This window comes from Macaca nemestrina, chromosome 8 (assembly GCF_043159975.1).
Source record: "Macaca nemestrina isolate mMacNem1 chromosome 8, mMacNem.hap1, whole genome shotgun sequence".
NCBI classification, from domain to species: Eukaryota; Metazoa; Chordata; class Mammalia; order Primates; family Cercopithecidae; genus Macaca; species Macaca nemestrina.
In genome coordinates this window covers 46899473-46912203 of record NC_092132.1, presented here as the reverse complement: position 1 = coordinate 46912203, position 12731 = coordinate 46899473, and the positions used below count along the sequence as shown (strand labels likewise).

General features: G+C 38.2%; 1 protein-coding gene across 7 annotated transcripts in view; it reads right to left on the bottom strand.

Annotated features, from left to right (window-relative positions):
• The window catches only part of LOC105476082 (serine/threonine kinase 3), a 332200-nt gene that overhangs the window by 49508 nt on the left and 269961 nt on the right, over nt 1-12731 (bottom strand). For 2 of the 7 annotated variants that reach the window (XR_011606854.1, XR_983846.3), the window contains exon 11: nt 8103-8177. The exons of the other annotated variants lie outside the window; for them this stretch is intronic. The gene's annotated coding sequence lies outside the window, so the exon portion shown is untranslated. The remainder of the gene's footprint in view (nt 1-8102; nt 8178-12731) is intronic. 7 annotated transcript variants of the gene reach the window in all.

Here is a 12731-nt window from a genome sequence, read left to right as displayed (position 1 = left end):
CAATGAGCAAATGGACAATAAGCACACAAAAAGATGCTCAATATCATCGGTTATTAGGTAAATGCAAATCAAAACCAGAACGAGATACCACTTCATACCCACTAGGATGACTATAATCAAGCCGATAGACAATAGCAAGTGTTGCAAGGATGTAGGGAAATTGGAACCATCATACACTGCTGACGGGAATGTAAAATGGTGCAGTCACTTTGAAAAACAGCCTGACAGTTCCTCAACATAGCACTTCCATATTATTCAGCAATTCTTCTCCTAGGTATATACCCAAGAAAAAGGAAAATGATGTCCATCCAAAAACTTGTACAAAATCATTCACAACAGCATTATTCATAACAGTGAAAGGAATAAAGTACTATCTGCACTTCATCCTTACATGGCCTTATAGTATTCCATATTACAAACATACCACATTTTGTTTATCCGTTCATCAGTTGATGGATATCTGGGGTTGTCTGCCTTTTTGTTCTTAAAGTTATTATGAATAATGCTGCAAACTTTTCTGTCTTTAAATCCCGACATGAAGACCTGGACTGAGGCAGGGGTATAGGGGTAGAGAAAATGCCTGTTATCAAGTTTTTCCCTTATGTCTATGGCCTAGATGGGGTGGGTGTCCCCACAGGCCTCCATGTGTGATGTTCCCCGCCCTGTGTCCAAGTGTTTTCATTGTTCAATTCCCACCTATGAGTGAGAACATGTGGTGTTTGATTTTCTGTCCTTGCGATAGTTTGCTCAGAATGATGGTTTCCAGCTTCATCCATGTCCATGCAAAGGACATGAACTCATCCTTTATTATGGCTGCATAGTATTCCATGGTGTATGTGTGCCACATTTTCTTTATCCAGTCTATCATTGATGGACATTTGGGTGGTTCCAACTTTTTGCCATTGTGAACAGTGCCACAATAAACACATGTGTGCATGCGTCTTTATAGTAGCATGATTTATAATCCTTTGGGTATATACCCAGTAAAAGGATCACTGAGTCAAATGGTATTTCTAGTTCTAGATCCTTGAGGAATCACCACACTGTCTTCCACAATGGTTGAACTAGTTTACATTCCCACCAACACTGTGAAAGTGTTCCTATTTCTCCACATCCTCTCCAGCACCTGTTGTTTCCTGACTTTTTAATGATTGCCATTCTAATTGGTGTGAGATGGTATCTCATTGTGATTTTGATTTGCATTTCTCTAATGACCAGTAATGATGAGTATTTTTTCATATGTCTGTTGGTTGCATAAATGTCTTCTTTGGAGAAGTGTCTGTTAATATCCTTTGCCCACTTTTTGATGTTTTTTTTTTTTAATTTATTGTAAATTTGTTTAAGTTCTTTGTAGATTCTGGATATCGGCCCTTTGTCAGATGGGTACACTGTTAAAAATTTTCTCCCATTCTGTAGGTTGTCTGTTCACTCTGATGGTAGTTTCTTTTGCTGTGCAGAAGCTCTTCAGTTTAATTAGATCCCATTTGTCTATTTTGGTTTTTGTTGCCATTGCTTTTGGTGTTTTCGCCATAAAGTTCTTGCCCATGCCTATGTCCTGAACGGTAATGCCTAGGTTTTCTTCTAGGGTTTTTATGGTTTTAGGTCTAACATTTAAGTCTTTAATCCATCTTGAATTAATTTTTGTATAAGGTGTAAGGAAGGGATCCAGTTTGAGCTTTCTACATATGGCTAGCCAGTTTTCCCAGCACCATTTATTAAATAGGGAATCCTTTCCCATTTCTTGTTTTCATCAGGTTTGTCAATGTGTAGATGCGTGGTGTTATTTCTTAGGCCTCTGTTCTGTTCTGTTCCATTGTTCTATTTGTCTGTTTTGGTACCAGTACCATGCTGTTTCGGTTACTGTAGCCTTGTAGTATAGTTTGAAGTCAGGTAGTGTGATACTTTCAGCTTTGTTCTTTTTGCTTAGGATTGTATTGCCTATGTGGGCTCTTTTTTGGTTCCATATGAACTTTAAGGTAGTTTTTTCCAATTCTGTGAAGAAAGTCATTGGTAGCTTGGCGGGGATGGCACTGAATCTATAAATTACTTTGAGCAGTATGGCCATTTTCACAATATTGATGTGTCCTATCCATGAGCATGGAATGTTCTTCCATTTGTTTGTGTCTTTATTTTGTTGAGCAGTGGTTTGTAATTTCCTTGAAGAGGTCCTTCACATCCCTTGTAAGTTGGATTCCTAGGTATTTTATTCTCTTAGGAGCAACTGTGAATGGGAGTTCACTCATGATTTGGCTCTCTGTTTGTCTGTTATTAGTGTATAGGAATGTGTGTGATTTTTTTTTTTTTTTTTTTTTTTTGAGATGGAGTCTCACTCTGTTGCCCAGGCTGGAGTGCAGTGGTTTGATCTCAGCTCACCACAAGCTCCGCCTCCCAGGTTCACATCATCCTCCTGCCTCAGCCTCCTGAGTAGCTGGGACTACAGGCACCCGCCACCACGCCCGGCTAATTTTTTTTTGTATTTTTAGTAGCAACGGAGTTACCGTGTTGGCCAGGATGGTCTTGATCTCCTGACCTCGTGATCTGACCTCCTCGGCCTCCCAAAGTGCTGGGATTACAGGCATGAGCCACCGTGCCCGGCCAGGGATGCTTGTGATTTCTGCACATTGATTTTGTATCCCGAGTCTTTGCTGAAGTTGCTTATCAGCTTAAGGAGATTTTGGGCTGAGACAATGGGGTTTTCTAAATATACAATCATGTCATCTGCAAGCAGGTGCAATTTGACTTCCTCTTTTCCTAATTGAATACACTCTATTTCTTTCTTTTGCCTGACTGCCCTGTCCAGAACTTCCAACACCATGTTGAATAGGAGTGGTGAGAGAGGGCATCCCTGTCTTGTGCCAGGTTTCAAAGGGAATGCTTCCAGTTTTTGCCCATTCAGTATGATACTGGCTGTGGGTTTGTCATAAAGTGCTCTTACTATTTTGAGATACGTTCCATCAATACCTAGTTTATTGAGAGTTTTTAGCATGAAGAGCTGTTGAATTTTGTCAAAGGCCTTTTCTGTATCTATTGAGATAATCATGTGGTTTTTGTCATTGGTTCTGTTTATGTGATGGATTACGTTTATTGATTTGTGTATGTTGAATCAGCCTTGCATCCCAGGGATAAAGCAGACTTGATCATGGTGGATAAGCTTTTTGATGTGCTGCTGGATTCAGTTTGCCAGTATTTTATTGAGAATTTTCGTGTTGATGTTCATCAGGGATATTGGTCTAAAATTCTCTTTTTTTGTTGTATCTCTGCCAGGCTTTGGTATCAGGATGATGCTGGCCTCATAAAATTAGTTACGGAGGATTCCCTCTTTTTCTATTGATTGGAATAGTTTCAGAAGGAATGGTACCAGCTCCTCTTTGTACCTCTGGTAGAAATCGGCTGTGAATCCGTCTGGTCCTGGACTTTTTTTGGTTGGTAGGCTATTAATTATTGCCTCAATTTCAGAGCCGGTTATTGGTCTATTCAGAGATTCAACTTCTTCCTGGTTTTTTGGTCTTGGGAGGGTGTATGTGTCCAGGAATTTATCCATTTCTTCTAGATTTTCTAGTTTATTTGCGTAGAGGTATTTATAGTATTATCTGATGGTAGCTTATATTTCTGTGGGATCGGTGGTGATATCCCTTTTATCACTTTTTATTGTGTCTATTTGTTTCTTCTTTCTTCTTTATTAGTCTTGCTAGCAGTCTATTTTGTTGATCTTTTCAAAAAATCAGCTCCTGGATTCACTGATTTTTTGAAGGGTTTTTGTGTCTCTGTCTCCTTCAGTTCTGCTCTGATCTTAGTTACTTCTTGCCTTCTGTTAGCTTTTGAGTTTGTTTGCTCTTGCTTCTCTAGTTCTTTTAATTATGATGTTAGGGTGTCAAGTTTAGATCTTTCCTGCTTTCTCTTGTGGGCATTTAGTGCTATAAATTTCCCTTTACATGCTGCTTTACATGTGTCCCAGAGATTCTGGTACATTGTGTCTTTGTTCTCATTGGTTTCAAAGAACATCTTTATTTCTGCCTTCATTTTGTTATTTATCCAGTAGTCATTTAGGAGCAGGGTGTTCCGTTTCCATGTTGTTGTGCAGTTTTAGTGAGCTTCTTAATCCTGAGTTCTAATTTGATTGCACTGTGGTCTGAGAGACAGTTTGTTGTGATTTCTGTTTTTTACATCTGCTGAGGAGTGCTTTACTTCCAACTATGTGGTTAATTTTGGAATAAGTGTGATGTGGCGCTGAGAAGAATCTATATTCTGCTTGGTGCAGAGCAGAGTTCAAGTCCTGGATATCCTTGTTAACCTCCTATCTCGTTGATCTGTCTAATATTGACAGTAGGGTGCTAAAGTATCCCATTATTATTGTGTGGGGGGTCTAAGTCTCTTTGTAGGTCTCTAAGGACTTGCTTTATGAATCTGGGTGCTCCCGTATTGGGTGGTGCACACATATTTAGGATAGTTAGTTCTTCTTGTTGAATTGATCCCTTTACCATTATATAATGGCCTTCTTTGTCTCTTTTGATCTTTGTTGGTTTGAAGTCTGTTTTATCAGAGTGCAGGATTGCAACCCCTGTTTTTTTGCTTTCCATTTGCTTGGTAGATCTTCCTCCATCCTTATATTTTGAGCCTATGTGTATCTCTGCATGTGAGATGGGTCTCCTGAATACAGCACACTGATGGGTCTTGACTCTTTATCCAATTTGCTAGTCTGTGTCTTTTAATTAGGGCATTTAGCCCATTTACATTTAAGGCTAATATTGTTATGTGTGAATCTGATCCTGTCATTGTGATGTTAGCTGGTTATTTTGCCTGTTACTTGATGCAGTTTTTTCCTAGCATTGATGGTGTTTACTATTTGGCATGTTTTTGCAGTGGCTGGTACCAGTTGTTCCTGTTCATGTTTAGTGCTTCCTTCAGGAGCTCTTGTAAGGCAGGCCTGGTGGTGACAAAATCTCTCAGCATTTGCTTGTTTATAATGGATTTTATTTCTCCTTCACAAATGAAGCTTAGTTTGGCTGGATATGAAATTCTCGGTTGAAAATTCTTTTCTTCAAGAATGATGAATATTGGCCCCCACTCTCTTCTGGCTTATAGAGTTTCTGCCCAGAGATCCACTGTTAGTCTGAAGGGCTTCCCTTTGTGGGAAATTCAACCTTTCTCTCTGGTAGCCCTGAATATTTTTTTGTTCATTTCAATCTTGGTGAATCTATGTGTGATAATTATGTGTCTTGGGGTTGCTCTTCTCGAGGAGTATCTTTGTGGTGTTCTTTGTATTTCCTGAATTTGAATGTTGGCCTGCCTTGCTAGATTGGGGAAGTTCTCCTGGATAATATCCTGAAGAGTGTTTTCCAACTTGGTTCCATTCTCCCCGTCACTTTCAGCCACACCAATCAAACGTGGATTTGGTCTTTTCACACAGTCCCATGTTTCTTGGCGGTTTTGTTAGTTTATTTTTACTCTTTTTTCTGTAAACTTCTCCTCTCACTTTATTTCATTAATTTGATCTTCAATCACTGATACCCTTTCTTCCACTTGGTTGAATTGGGTATTGAAGCTTGTGCATGCATCATGTAGTTCTCGTGCCACGGTTTTCAGTTCCATCAGGTCATTTAAGGTCTTCTCTACACTGTTTATTTTAGTTAGCCATTCATCTAATCTTTTTTCAAGGTTTTCAGCTTCCTAGCAATGGGTTTGAACATCCTCCTTTAGCTTGGAGAAGTTTGTTATTACTGACCTTCTGAAGCCTACTTCTGTCAGCTCGTCAAAGTCATTCTCTGTCCAGTTTTGTTCTGTTGCTCATGAGGAGCTGCAATCCTTTAGGGGAGAAGAGGCGCTCTGGTGTTTAGGATTTTCAGCTTTCTGCTCTGGTTTCTCCCCATCTTTGTGGCTTTTATCTACCTTTTATCTTTGATGCTGGTGACCGACCGATGGGGTTTTGATGCGGATGATCTTTTTGTTGATGCTGATGCTATTTCTTTCTGTTTGTTAGTTTTCCTTCTACGAGTCAGGTCCCTCTGCTGCAGATCTGTTGGAGTTTGCTGGAGGACCACTCCAGACTCTGTTTGCCTGGGTATCACCAGCGGAGGCTGCAGAACAGCAAATGTTGCAGAACAGGAAATATTGCTGCCTTATCCTTCCTCTGGAAGCTTCGTCCCAGAGGGGCACCGCCTGTATGAGATGTCAGTTTCTCTGTTTTGGTACCAGTACCATGCTGTTTCGGTTACTGTAGCCTTGTAGTATAATTTGAAGTCAGGTAGTGTGATACCTCCAGCTTTGTTCTTTTTGCTTAGGATTGTATTGCCTATGCGGGCTCTTTTTTGGTTCCTTATGAACTTTAAGGTAGTTTTTTCCAATTCTGTGAAGAAAGTCATTGGTAGATTGACTGGGATGGCATTGAATCTATAAATTACTTTGAGCAGCATGGCCATTTTCACGATATTGATGCTTCCTATCCATGAGCATGGAATGTTCTTCCATTTGTTTGTGTCTTCTTTTATTTCGTCAAGCAGTGGTTTGTAATTCTCCTTGAAGAGGTCCTTCATATCCCTTGTAAGTTGGATTCCTAGGTATTTTATTCTCTTAGCGGCAATTGTGAATGGGAGTTCACTCATGATTTGGCTCTCTGTTTGTCTGTTATTGGTGTATAAGAATGCTTGTGATTTTTGCACATTGATTTTGTATCCCAGTTAGGCTACACAGGGGTCAGGGATCCACTTGAGGAGGCAGTCTGTCCGTTCTCAGAGCTTGAACACCATGCTGGGAGAACCACTGCTCTCTTCAGAGCTGTCAGACAAGGACGTTTAAGTCTGCAGAAGTTTCTGTTGCCTTTTGTTCAGCTACACCTTGCCTCCAGAGGTGGGGTCTACAGAGGCAGCAGGTCTTGCAGAGCTACAGTGGGCTCCACCCAGTTTGAGCTTCCGCAGCCGCTTTGTTTACCTACTCAAGCCTCAGCAATGGCAGATGCCCCTCCCCCTCCCAGGCTGCTGCCTTGCAGGTCGATCTCAGACTGCTGCATTAGCAGTGACCAAGACTCTGTGGGCATGAGACTCACCAAGCCAGGTGTGGGATATAATCTCCTGCTGTGCCGTTTGCTAAGACCATTGGTGAAGCACAGTATTTAGGTGGAGGTGTCCCGTTTCTCCAGGTACAGTCTGTCACGGCTTCCCTTGTCTAGGAAAGGGAAATCCCCTGACCCCTTGTGCTTCCCAGGTGAGGCAATGCCTTGTCCTGCTTCGGCTCGCCCTCCGTGCACTCAACCACTGTTCAATCAGTCCCAACGAGATGAACCAGGTATCTCAATTGGAAATGCAGAAATCACCGTCTTCTGCATCGATCACACTGGGAGCTGTAGACTGGAGCTATTCCTTGTTCAGCCATCTTGGAACAGAATTCCTGTCTCTACTAATAATAAAATTAGCCAGGTGTGGTAGCAGACACCCGTAATCCCAGCTACTTGGAAGGCTGAAGCAGGAGAATTGCTTGAACCCAAGAGGCAGAGGTTGCAGTGAGCTGAGATTGTGCCACACTGCCCTCCAGCCTTGGTGACAGAGTGAGACTCCATCTCAAGAAAAATAAAAAGAAAGAAAATGGAGAAGGAACCAAAGACTCAACGAATGCAGCTCCAGATAATGAAAACTAAAAGAGATTCTCCACTAGAGTATTTGGAGGGAGTGCAGTCCTGCTGATAGCATGATTTAGCCTCATAACACTTAGTTCAAATTTCCCCAGAGGAAGTGTGGCCCTGCTGAAACCCAGGTTTAGCCCCGTAAGATTTAATTTGGATTCCTGGCTCCAGAACTGTAAAACAATACATTTCTATTGTTTTAAGTCACTAAATTTGTGGTAATTTGTTACAGCAGCCATGGGAAATGAATACAGACCCCTTCCCTTCTCTATATATACTCATTTCTTTGTTACAGCAGCCATGGGAAATGCATACAGACAGACCGCTTTCCTTCTCTGCATATACTCATTTCTTTGGAGAGTCCTTTGAAAAACCCTTTCAGTCTCATGGTTTTAAATACCATCTATATACTGATTACCACAAATTCCAGCCTAGAACTCTCCCTTGAACTCCCAATTTGGACATACAATTGTATACTCGCTATGCCCACCTGGATGCAGAAGAACTTCCCAGTCAACAAGTTCCACCCACAGTCTTCCCCAGTTCAGTTACAGGCAACTTCATCCTGGTTGTTCAAACAAAAAAACCTTGGAATTATCCCGGATCTTTCATTCTCATATTCAATCAGTTATAAAATTTTGTTGCCTATATATTCAAAAGTTATCAGGAACCTGACCAATTCTTACTGTCTCTGGTGCTCTTTGCCCGGATGACTGCTTCTACCCTTGCCCCACTCAATCAATTCTCAAATGTGGCCAGAGGAAACTTTTGAAAGTCAGTCAGTTATAGATCAAGTTATTTCTCTATGGCTACATATTTCTTTTAGAACAAATGCCCAAATCTTTACAATACTTTCAGGAGCCTACCATCTGGTGCACCCTACCACTTCCCTATCCTGCTCTCCAACTTCATCTTCTTATGCTCTGGCCCTCACTCATTCAGCTCCCCAAAATCAATGTATCATTTTAGTGTTCCCCCAACACATCAAAGGAGGCTTCCACTTCAGTCTTTGCTGGTCCTTCTACTTGGAATGTTCTTCCTTCAGACATCAGATGGCTCACTCCCTGTTTGGTCCTTTCCCTCCTTTAAGTCTTTATTCAATTGTCACTTTCTCAATGAAGCCTTCTCCAACCACTCTACTCAATATTGCAAGCCCTTTCCCCCAACACTGGCCTCAATACCTTATGTGGTTCTTTTTTCTCTCCAAAGTACTTATCATCTTTTAGCAAACTGTATAATTTACTAATTTATTATGGTTATTGACTGTTTTCTCCATTACAGTGTATGCTTTGTGAAGGCAGAGATTTTTGTCTGGTTTATTTGTTGCTATATCACGAATATCTAGAGCAGTGCCAGGCACGTATTATGTATAACTGACTTCTAGTATATAGGAAGCAGACTACACTACCCTAGTATTTAAGGTCCTGATGAATCCATTACAAATATTTCAGACTTCAAGTTTTTATCTATACTGCTTCAAGAAACACTTTATGTTATCTATTATCATAGGTGGCAAATTCCTATGTTACAGCAATATTACAGTCATCCTGTTGTAATAATCACCTATCTACTAGAAAGGTAGAAGGAATAGTTGTGGCTCATATTGTACGATTCTACTTATATAAAATATCAAGACAGGCAAATCCACAAAGACAAGAAGCAGACTGGCGGCTGCCTAGGACTAGAAAAAGAAAAGGGTGTTGGGAGGAAATGGGAAGTGACTACTAGTGGGTACAGGGTTTCTTTTTGGGGTAATGATGAAAATATCCTGAAATGGATTATGGTGCCAGCTACAAAACTGTATATGTACTAAACAACGACTGAATTACACACTTTAAAAGGGTGAGTTACATGGTGTGTGAATTATATCTCAATAAAGTTTTTATTAAAAATGTTATGTGGCCGTGGCTGGTAATGTTTTAGATTGCTTTAAAAATAAAACAATTTTGGGGAAAATTATGGGAAAACAAATTTAAAATAAAGTTCTTAACAATTTAGGACTAACAATTACTATCACAATTTGACAGAAATTAAAGTAAGCAAAATTATAGGGATTCTAAAAAGCTTTCAAATAAGTATTTTAACCGTATAGCCTTGTTCTATTTAATGATGCAGAAAATTTAGGAACGGTCAAGGTTAAGAACTAATGATGTATTCTTACATACCTTATAAACTGAGTAAACAAAAACTCAGGGAAATTGATATAAAAAAATTAAAAGGTTTTCAAAACTCGATCCACATTTGCCCAATCAGGTAACTAACTAGTCTTTCCCTAACCATCTTTTTTTTTTCATCTGAAAAGTTTAATGATCTAACCTGCTAGAGATTCAGCATATGATGAAAGGGAGCTCGAAGAAGGCAAAATAATTATAGGAACAAAATATATTTCCTTCTCTTAACTTGGACAAAATATATTTAGACAGAATTAAATGGCAGTTTCTTGGATGGTTCTTTAAGGTTTTCCTAAGCACTCTTAAGATTGGTATAGCAGGCCGGGCGCGGTGGCTCAAGCCTGTAATCCCAGCACTTTGGGAGGCCGAGACGGGCGGATCACGAGGTCAGGAGATCGAGACCATCCTGGCTAACACGGTGAAACCCCGTCTCTACTAAAAAAATACAAAAACTAGCCGGGCGAGGTGGCGGGCGCCTGTAGTCCCAGCTACACAGGAGGCTGAGGCAGGAGAATGGCGTAAACCCGGGAGGCGGAGCTTGCAGTGAGCTGAGATCCGGCCACTGCGCTCCAGCCCGGGCGACAGAGCGAGACTCCGTCTCAAAAAAAAAAAAAAAAAAAAGATTGGTATAGCAATATGAATTTTATTGTATCTTTAAGCATCTCAGAAATCACACTTATAATTTATGCTCATAATTATAAATAGATGTGTCTAGGTAAAATGTACAGTGTGCTCATTTAAAAATCTAGATTCATAGCATTATAATACTTAGGCTGTTTTATATAAACTACAAACAAAAATACAAGTTTGTTTTACTTAGATGACTATTGTGCAGATTATTAATAGATTGGTAAATTTAATGAAATCATCCTAATGGAATTATTTTATTAAGGAGAATTACTTTGACTTTTAAATTTCTATTTGAAAGAACCCTACCTAGTAATTGAATAGCTTTTTAAGAACAGTGTATAAAATAAACTATACCATAAACCTCAGCCTAGAGTTCATCACAGATTAAAACTTTTAAACTTTAAACTAATCACAAATTAAAGTATACACTGAGGGGTAAGACATATACAGAAAGAGAAGTACTATGACCAATAGTTTTTTAACAAGATTGTAAGTAAACCTTATTTTACCAATATTAAAGGATTCATCTACCATATTCTATTAAAAATTCTATTTTTCTACTCATACGTTACCTCAATAACAAAGATGTATGTGAAAATTAATCTAATACTTTTCTAAAACTTACTAAGATTTTATTTACAATATAATATCTAATGCTCACGGACATTTATTCAAATCACTTCTTTTTAAATAAAAACAAGTTCTCTATTTTGAATTTTGTAGGACTCAATATCAGGTATTTTGTTAAATGGTAACTTAGAATAAATTCAAAAGAAAGGTTTAAAAAGAAAAGCTCTAAGCTTTTAAATAATCCTATCAATATTGGTGTCCAGGTTCCACACAAATATAAATCAAAGCAGAAACTGGCAAAATAAAAGAATGATGTTGACATACACCATTCTAATACATAATGGATTTCTATAAAGAAGAATTACTAAAGACAATAGATGCCCCTTTTGTTATGCTGCTATTAAGCATTACTTAACAATCACATTTAATTTAATGCCTAATCCAGAGGCATGCCACAAATATGCAAGTCTTATTTTTATCTATGTCTGAAGACAGTTATGTGTGTTCTTTTTCTCCTTCTAATTTCTTGATCAATTTTGCAAATAGTTACAAAATTTTTACCAGGCCAAACAGCCCCCTGCTTCCTACGCTCACCCATATATTTGCCTTCATTTTCAGCCCCTGTAACATCAGAGAGTTTTTTTTTTAAACTGTAAATAAATCCTAACTAATTATGACTTATTCACAGCTGCTCTCAATGATATTATAAACTAGTATCCTTTTGCAGTATTAATAATTTATATAAAATATTTAAATGCAGTTTTCTTTACAACTAGAATTCTCATTTGAACAAACAAGAAAATGTCAGACTGAAGATAGATGTATCAATTTAAAAATTTCTCTTATAAATAAGTATGTTTTAAGTGTAATATAATTAGCTAGCAGCTGGGAATAGGAAAAATGCTGTTTGCTTCAATTTTGCAAACATTTGATTTGATTGGATGGCAAAATCAGCTTGACTACGTTAGACCTTAAAGCCTAACAGTGACATAAAATAGGTAAAATAGGATACCCTGTGAATAAGGTGGGTGAAGCAATTGATAATACAGAGATATTTTGCAAGTGGCTCCCTTGACTGCATTACTTTCTAAAGGGAGGTGAAAGGCACATAGGTGGCACTTAAAATACTTTTGTTGCACAAATGAAACATTAAAAACTAAAAAAGAATTTTGTTAGTGTGTTACTCTAGAAAAAATATAAAATTAGAACATTAAATATTAACTTATATTTAAACCAAGTAATCCTAAATTGGTCTCAAAAATATATGAATAATAACATATTCTAACCTCAATGTGTATACCTTATTAACATCTTCTCATGTTCTGGAAAATTAATTAAAACAAAAGTGGTTCTTATTAAATGAATAAAATCTATTGAGACAAATGCTTATTCATATTTTTTGAATTTGATTCACTTCAAATGGAATATCTAATAATTCAGTATTTACGTATCCCATAACTTTAAAATATAACAATGTAAGATACTGAATCTTAAACATAGGAGTAGCTACTACATATTTTGTACACCTATAATTTGCATCTATTAAGGATGTAAAAATGTTGAATGAAATTTCTTTTTATTCTAAAATTCAAAAAAAGACTATGTTTTAAATATATAGACATACCTAAGTATTTTAGAACATTTTCGCTTAAAGGAGAGCTAATTGATGTTATCCTAAATACAAGAAGCTAAATATATTAAGTACATCAATATGAAATTGAGTATGAACTGGTATGTTTCCTGAATGC